At 36.0% G+C, this 8,247-nt stretch overlaps 1 pseudogene; it reads left to right on the forward strand.

The window, feature by feature from the left end:
* LOC107668339 (low-density lipoprotein receptor-related protein 1-like) overlaps positions 1–8,247 on the forward strand; it is a 138,025-nt pseudogene that overhangs the window by 35,754 nt on the left and 94,024 nt on the right.

The following is an 8,247-nucleotide window of genomic DNA, read 5'->3' on the forward strand; positions in this document are numbered from 1 at the left end:
TATATATATATATACTGTGTGTATGTATATATATATATACTGTGTGTATGTATATATATATATATATATATATATATATATATATACTGTGTATATATATATATATATACACACAAAAAAGTATTTTCTCCCGTTTTGCCAACAATTCTCATGGCTGGGGGATATTACCATATTTTTATATTTATTTATGCATATTATTTAGCCTACTTACCTACTTACTTATTTTACTTTAGTTAATTTTGAAATACAGGACCATTACTATTTCTTGTATTTATTTAAATATTATATTTATTTATTTGTTTGTTTGTTTATTTACTTTTTTCTTAAAATATAGCCTAGTACATTTAAAATATTAGTATTAATTGATATTTATTTATTTGTCATTGTAATGTTTATATTCTAGTATTAATTTTTCCTACTTTTTTTAAATACAGCATTACGATCTTTTTTGCATTTACATTATATTCAGTTAATTAAGAAAACATTTTAAGTACTTTCTCATTGCTATCATCAGGAATGTGATTTTTATGTATAAATACAGATTTACGGGTTTCCTTCTTTTTTTTGTCCATGGCCGATCACATGCCTATATAATTCATCTGGAAGTTTTACTTTTATATATATTTTTTATTTTTTTTTTAATGAGCATTATTGTGATAAAGCACTATAATGTAACTAATTGTATTGTTAATATAAGCATAAATTAAAGATGGTTCAACTTAACAAAGGAACACATTAACAACCAGTGTTAATTTCGTCAACGAAGACGACGAGGAAAAATATTCGTTAACGAACATTTTTTTTTCTGTGACTAAGACGAGACGTTGATGAGCTAAAACTAATATCTGATGATAAAAACTATGACGAAATTAATGCCGCGTCTTCGTTAACAAGACGTGATGGGACTATAATGTTATTTAAGGACTACCGGACATACAAAATACATTGTATAGGCTACTGTCTTGCCCTTCAAAATGTGCGTCCCTGTCATTGGATTGCAATCGGATAAGGGCTGTTTGCATATTGTCTCAGTATGGCAGCCGCAGTGGATGGATAGACTACCAAAACGCGAACTAGCGATCTGAAACAATGGCCTCAGCACCCGAAGTGGTAGGGATAAGGTGACCAGACGTCCCGTTTTTCCCGGGAGTCACAGTTCGTTGTCGATTAATTTAAAGTTAGTAAAGGCGGGATAGGCGGAATCGCGCTGATAGAAGTGCTCTCTTTCGCGCATGCTCCACTTCTTCAGTTCTCATACAGTGCACGATCAGTTCTCAGTGCTCACAGGAGTCCAAATGTCTATCGTGTAGAGTATCTCACTTAAATACAGTCAGTTATGGATTAAGTGAACGTAAACAGGTGGGTGAAAACTGAACGTGCGTCAGTATTACATGCATGCCTTCAGTCAAAACTGAACGTGTGTCAGTATTACATGCATGCCTTCAGTCTTAAAGAGACAGCATTCCTAATTAAGTACCTACCCGTATCCATGTTAACCAACAAAAGATGTTAAATAAATATATTAAAGGTGTCATATGATGCTGCTAAAAAGAACATTATTTTGTGTATTTGGTGTAATGAAATGTTTTTATGCGGTTTAAGGTTAAAAAAACACATTATTTTCCACAGGCGTGTTAGAATGAGCCGTTTTAGGTAGGCGTGGTTGACTCTTAACTTTTATAAAGAATATCTCTTTGGATTTGAGACTTTAGTCTTTGCAACTTTACAGATCTTCTTTATGCACCAAGACCTTGTAACACTCCAAAGAGAAAGGAAAAATTGAAATCGCATCATATGACCCCTTTAAGTAAACCTACTGTATCTGAAAAATTAGTTTAATTTGTATCTTTTTCGTATTTGTCTTATTGTCTTATTCTGCTTCTTTTTCAAAAATTATGTATATTATACATGAACAACTATAATTTTTATAAGTTGCTTCCTTTTCACTACTGTTAAAGGGATAGTTCACCCAAAAAAGAAAATTGTCATAATTTATTTAAGTTTTTCCTAATTCAATCCTTGATTCAAATTTTTCATAAGCTTAATTGATTTGGTCTAAAGAGAGAAGAATTAATGACTATTTTTGTTTGAACACTACATATAAAATAGCTACCAAAATAAATGTTGGTAACTGCAGTTTGACTAAAAGTAATGACTAAAAGTTGATAAAGACTAAGACTAAATCAAAAATGCCTGTCAAAATTAACACTGTTAACAACACATACAAAATGAATAATGTCGTAATGTAAAAAAATGATCCTAAATATCCGGTTTCTTTTCTTTAAGCAAAATATTTGTTTTGGTTTGAAATACTGTGACTTGGACATGTTCATGAGGTCCATGAGATGGTTAGATTAGTTGTTTAAAGTGTTTGTTTTCTTTAATAATAGCTTTATGTCTGTTTATCTGTGGATGTCCACTCTGTGTGTTCTCTGTTTCCCCCTCCTCCTCTCTCTTATTTTATTCCCCCCTGCTCTCTCTGTTGTGTTTAGTACATGTGCTTCAGGGTGTCGGTGACAGTGCAGGAAGGAAGCAGTCGTTGCCTGTATGGGAGAGCTGCTGTTAGCATAGGCCAACGACTTCCCAGTTCTCTCAAAGATCACAGAGATCTGCCCCCAATTCACTCACTCACACTCATTGTGAAACATCTGTCTACTCCCTCGTGTGTTCTCATTCGCAAAACTGCTTTTTGCATGGCAGCATCACCCCTTATTGTTCTCTTTTCCATTTCATTACACTTTTTGGGCACATTTGAAAAGATTTAGGAGTTAGTTGTATTTAAGCAGAATTAGGATTAGTTGGTGAGTTTTGTTCAGATGGCCTCTTCTTCTCCACACTAGTCACAGAATCTTTTTGGTTAGTGTTTCAGACGGGTAACAATGGCTGAAGAGACATTTGAACTTGAAGATCTGGATTTAAGCTTTGCTTGAATTGTTACCCTGCCAGCAAACAAAAAAAAAAGGGAAGGATCTCAAAGCTTCAATATAATACACAGAGGTGGAGAGAGGGTCATAAAAAGAGCCTGTGGATTTTATTAAGTGTTTTAAAGAAGTCTCTTATGCTCACCAAGGCTGCATTTATTTAGCCAAACATACAGTAATATTTCAAAATATTATTACATTTTAAAATAAATAACTTTTTAAAATGTATTTTATTCCTGTGATGGAAAAGCTGAATTTTCAGCAGCCATTACTCCAGTCTTTAGTGTCAGAAATCATTCTAATATGCTGATTTGGTGATTATTATCAGTACTTAATATTTAAATGGAAGCCATGATACTTTTTTTCAGCATTCTTTGATGAATAGAAAATTCAAAAGAATTTTTAAAGGTTTTTTTGTAGCAATGTAAACACGTGTGCGTCTGAGTGGCACTGCATTACCCACTGGATACTTGTGTAACAGTAAACTTGTCCAGTGGGTGTTTGGCTTCCATTCACTTCACATAACTCCTTCCATTCACATAACTAAATAAAACAGACTGTGTAACCATGAGGAAGAATTAGAGGAAGTCTGACATGCAGATGGAAGGACTTTGCAACTTTGACTTTTCTGCAGTAAATATACATTTAATAAATACAATTTAAGATTAATTTCTTTCAGCTTCCCAGGTTGCTGACCTCTGGTCTATGTAAAACTCCTTAGGATCTCTGATACTGATTTCACTCCCATCATAACAGATGATAGATGGATGCTGTCATGTGATATGAATCAGACACTTTATAAATATGAAGCTGGAGAAAGAGTAAAAGAGGAAGTACACAATGTTCCTTTCTGAATTTAGTGAAACAGCTGAAATTAAACAGCCAGGTTTGGAAAGATGGGGGCTGTTTGGATCGGGTATGTGTTGGTGTTGCTGGAAAGCTTCATTACAGTAATGGAAGTATTCATTGTGATCTTTGGAGTTACATAAGTACAAAATCATTGTACAGTTATGGATAGATATTCCTATATCAAGATTTAACAATGTTCGTTATAATCTTTCTTTAAAATGCGCTAGGCTTTTTTTCACTTGTTTGTGTGGGTGGAGAAAAATAGCCTCATTCGCACACTTTTCACAAATCCAGTCAAACCCCAATGGATCATATCCAGTCCCACTCTACATTCTCTCACAATTAATGTTTCCATATGAAAGTGTTACATTACATGAGTTTATGGTTTGCAAATGCTGTTTAATGTTGTCTTTGATAGTCCAATCTAAATATTTTCATTCAGCTTTTATGCCATTGCTTGAGAATAGATTTTGAGCTAAAATGGAAGTTCATTTATGGGTCTGTTCCAAAAACTGGTGAGCTGCCCACATAGGCAGTTGCCTTCTATGGCAGTATTCTAGCAGAGATAGAACCTTGGAATTGGTTTTGAACATTTTACATATACATAAACTGCTTCCTACATAGGCAGCTCACTAGATTTTGGAACAGAGCTATAATGTTGCCCTTGGTATAAAATTAAAGCTCTGTTGGGGCCTCCCACAGAAACATTTTTTTCCAGTCTGTTTTTGCCAAGCTTTAATGAACCAAATAAGCACGTTGGCCCCTTCATTTCCGTCCCTGAAGATACTCACACATGTGCTATTAAGTGAGCAGAAAAACCTAATGGACCTTCAGAAGCAGCCGTGTGGTGCAATGTGAGCGGCGTTAACCCGGCTAAAAAATTGCTTCACTTCTGTATGGGGGGTGAATTCCCCCTTCTTTTCTTGTGTTTTTCTAAAATGGGTCAGCAGATGTTATGAGTAAAGGTGGAGGGAAAGAAAGAAAGAGTAGGTGGAAGAAAAATATCCAAGACAAACAATTTGCTTTGCTGTGTGGGCCGCATGGAGAGAGAACGACTCTGGCCAATAGCGATGCTCTGAATGGTTTACGTTCACTTTTTGTTTTTTTCTGAACCAAGAGAGCAAGTTATAGTCTTACCAATAAGATTTTTAAACAAAAGACAATAGTTTTTTTGTTTGGCCTGATGCTGACTTTTGCTCTCCTAACTTCTGGAATATGTTACTGAGACTAGATATGTGCAAGCAGACTAAGACATGTATATTCTACCAATTAAATGCTCAATGGACATTCAGAATGGTGTTGATATAATGAAGTAAAACTATTGAAATAATATTTGTTAATTGAAATAAAGCTGTAAAGCTAAATAAAATATAATATTAAACCTAAAATTTGAACTTTGCAACCATCTAAAAAAAGTTGAAGTCACAGAAGCATATAACCAAATTACTAAAACTAAAAACGAAACTGAAAATATAAAAATAAAAGCTAATTCAAAATATCATAATTTCTAAATAATGCTAACAAAGCACTGATACTAAATAAATAATATTATAATACTATAATACTATTATAATACATAAATAATACTAACATAATTGGAAACCAGTTGCACCAATCGGAAAAATAATTTTACAGCCAGTGAAAACTGTAATAAGGTTGCTATAGACATTTAAACCGAATGGTTTGAAACTCAAATGCACATGCTCTCACACTCTACCACATCATGAGTCTGTTGTCACTGTAGTGTGCAAAATATCATGCATTGCATCACTCAGGTGTTAACTTTGTTAACATTCTTAAAGAAATAGACATGACTAGCCAGGGCTCTAGACTAACTTTTTGCACTGGTTGCACTGGTGCGCCTAACTTTTTTTCTTAGGTGCACCAGCACAAAAGTTAGGTGCACCCAAATTTTCGACCGCATCGCATTTAACACCGCAGTTTTACAAGTTCTAGTCTTACCTGTGAGGCATACAGTGGAAAGGCACAATGTGGTCACCTGCCTCTTGCTGCAGAAGGGCTATGACACCCCCTTTGCTGCCCAAATTAACAGCAGCACCATCAGCACCCAGAGCAATGATTTTCTCCAGCCAGTTACTGCACTGGTCCCCAAGAGCAGCAAATGCTTTCTTTGAGGCAGCATAAATTCCTAATTAAACAAATAAAAACGATAATACCATTTACTTCCCAGATCAAGAGTTTATAATGCAATCTATTATTTTATTTTTTTTCATTTTCAATGATAAGAATATTACATATGGTTAATGCAGTAACGAGACGGTAGGCATATTATTGAGATAGGCTACATGACATGACATGGCTTACCTTGGGCATGGGCATGCTCGACCTCAATGTGTCCAATCAGTATATTCACCGGTCTTCCTCTCCGCAAGATACGACCGTACACAATGACGCATTCCTTTGTGGCGATATCTGTGTCATGTCATGCCATGTACGCACTGTTCGCAATTTGCACAGACATATTTTTTTTCAATGTATCTGCGATGACTCCTATAAATTGGGCGCACGCGACATCATTGCTGTACGTCGGGTTTACGTTCAAGCCATTTTTCTTCATAAGAATTATTTCGGACTTGAACTTAGTGAAGGGAAGTTCTTCTTTTGCAATATTGTAGGCAACGTTAAACTTGATTATCATCTCGGCCTCGTCTGATGATCTGTTTGCTGCTGCCTGCCGCTGAAAGGCAGCGGGGAGAGGGGACACTTGGGCAGTGCATTTATCGCGGCATGTAATGTGTTTTATAGATGCATTGTGCTTTTTCAGCGTTTCAATTCGAAATGTATTAGAACCAGTCACAAATGCACTATTGCCGGCCATGGTCTTCCCACACTCTTTACAGTAAATGCAGTGCATTATATTATCGGCTTCACTGTATCTTAGCCAGGGAAACTGGTCAGGCCACTCTCTTCGAAATGTATACACTTTCCCCCTTTTAATTTCAGTGGGCTCTGGCTCGGACTCGATCGTATGTGGCTCATTATCTAATGGCGTCTCCGGGATTGTTTTAGACCACGATATGGGCCTAATGTGTGTCTGGACTTGCATAGTCGCGGAGACTTTTTTTCCCCTCGAACGGCTGGTTGCACCGGTGCGACCTCAGATTTTTTTTAGTCGCACCATTGAGAAATTAGGTCGCACTCTAGAGCCCTGCTAGCAGTTGAATGGAGCTGCATCTCTTTGTATCGTTGCAATGTGTTAACTTGTGTTTGTTTGCTGTGCACCTTTGCAGGCCATCACACCCAGGTGTCACAGTGCCCTCCGAACGAGTTTGAGTGTCGAGGAACAGATGTGTGCATTCACCTGAGCAAGCTGTGCGACGGCGTACCAGACTGCACGGATGGGCGTGACGAGGGGCCGCACTGTCGAGGTAATGTGTGCAGAACGCAGTCTGATCACGAACCGGAGACTGAACTTATTTATTATTTTTCATCAAATCTTTTTTTTTTCTTTGTCAAGTTGAACTTAGGAATGGGATTGATGGGTTCTCTACAAGGAAGTTTCCGCTTAATCCGTGCTAGTTTTAGCTAATACTGTCAACCAGTATGAGAGATTCTTGGTCCAGCTGATGAAATGATCTAGTCCTATTGGACCTGTGTGTATGTTCTTCACTCAAACAATCTTACAGTTTTTGACAGTGAAAGACTTTTTATGACTTGCAGACTTGGTGATTTACTTTTCTGTGCTGTTCTGCCAATATACATAAATAGTGCTGCCATATCTGACACAGATATATGATATATTTGGCACAAATGAGCTTTTGTCAAAATGGTTGTGGCTTGAGTGGCTTAAGGCTGAAATACACTAGAGGACTATGAAAATCTGAACAGGTTTTAAAACGCTAGGTATCATACACTTGGTGACTTTGTATATGGCTACAGAGGAAAAACTGGGCTTCATACATTAATCCTCGTACTGGATGCGATCATAGTCCAATGCTAACACCATCGTACACTATGCAAATTTCGGTCAACTCCCAACTGGCGAAAATCTGCAGACTAGCTCTGACTTTGCGAAACTAGTGTTGACTCCTCCAGACTATAAATCTGGGCAGAAGTTACATAGTGTATTCCAGCCTTTAATTAATTTTGGAAGAATTATTTACAATATGGTGAAAATTTTATTATATAATAATATCATATTATTTAAAATTATATAATATATCGTCTTGCTTTATATTCCACTATGAAATAGTATGTTCTATTTTAATATATTTCAAAATATAATTTATTCCTGTGAAATTAGCAGGCATTACTCCAGTTTTCAGTGTTACATCATTCTAATCATTCTAATATGATGATTTGCTGCTCAAGAAACATTTCTTATTATTATCAATGCTTCATTTTTTTTGACCCCAAACTTCTTAACTCTAATGTATATGCGCTGTATACAGGTGCATCTCAATAAATTAGAATGTCGTGGAAAAGTTCATTTATTTCAGTAATTCAACTCAAATTG

The sequence above is a fragment of the Sinocyclocheilus anshuiensis genome, unplaced genomic scaffold, assembly GCF_001515605.1.
Source record: "Sinocyclocheilus anshuiensis isolate Anshui unplaced genomic scaffold, SAMN03320099.WGS_v1.1 scaffold3360, whole genome shotgun sequence".
NCBI classification, from domain to species: Eukaryota; Metazoa; Chordata; class Actinopteri; order Cypriniformes; family Cyprinidae; genus Sinocyclocheilus; species Sinocyclocheilus anshuiensis.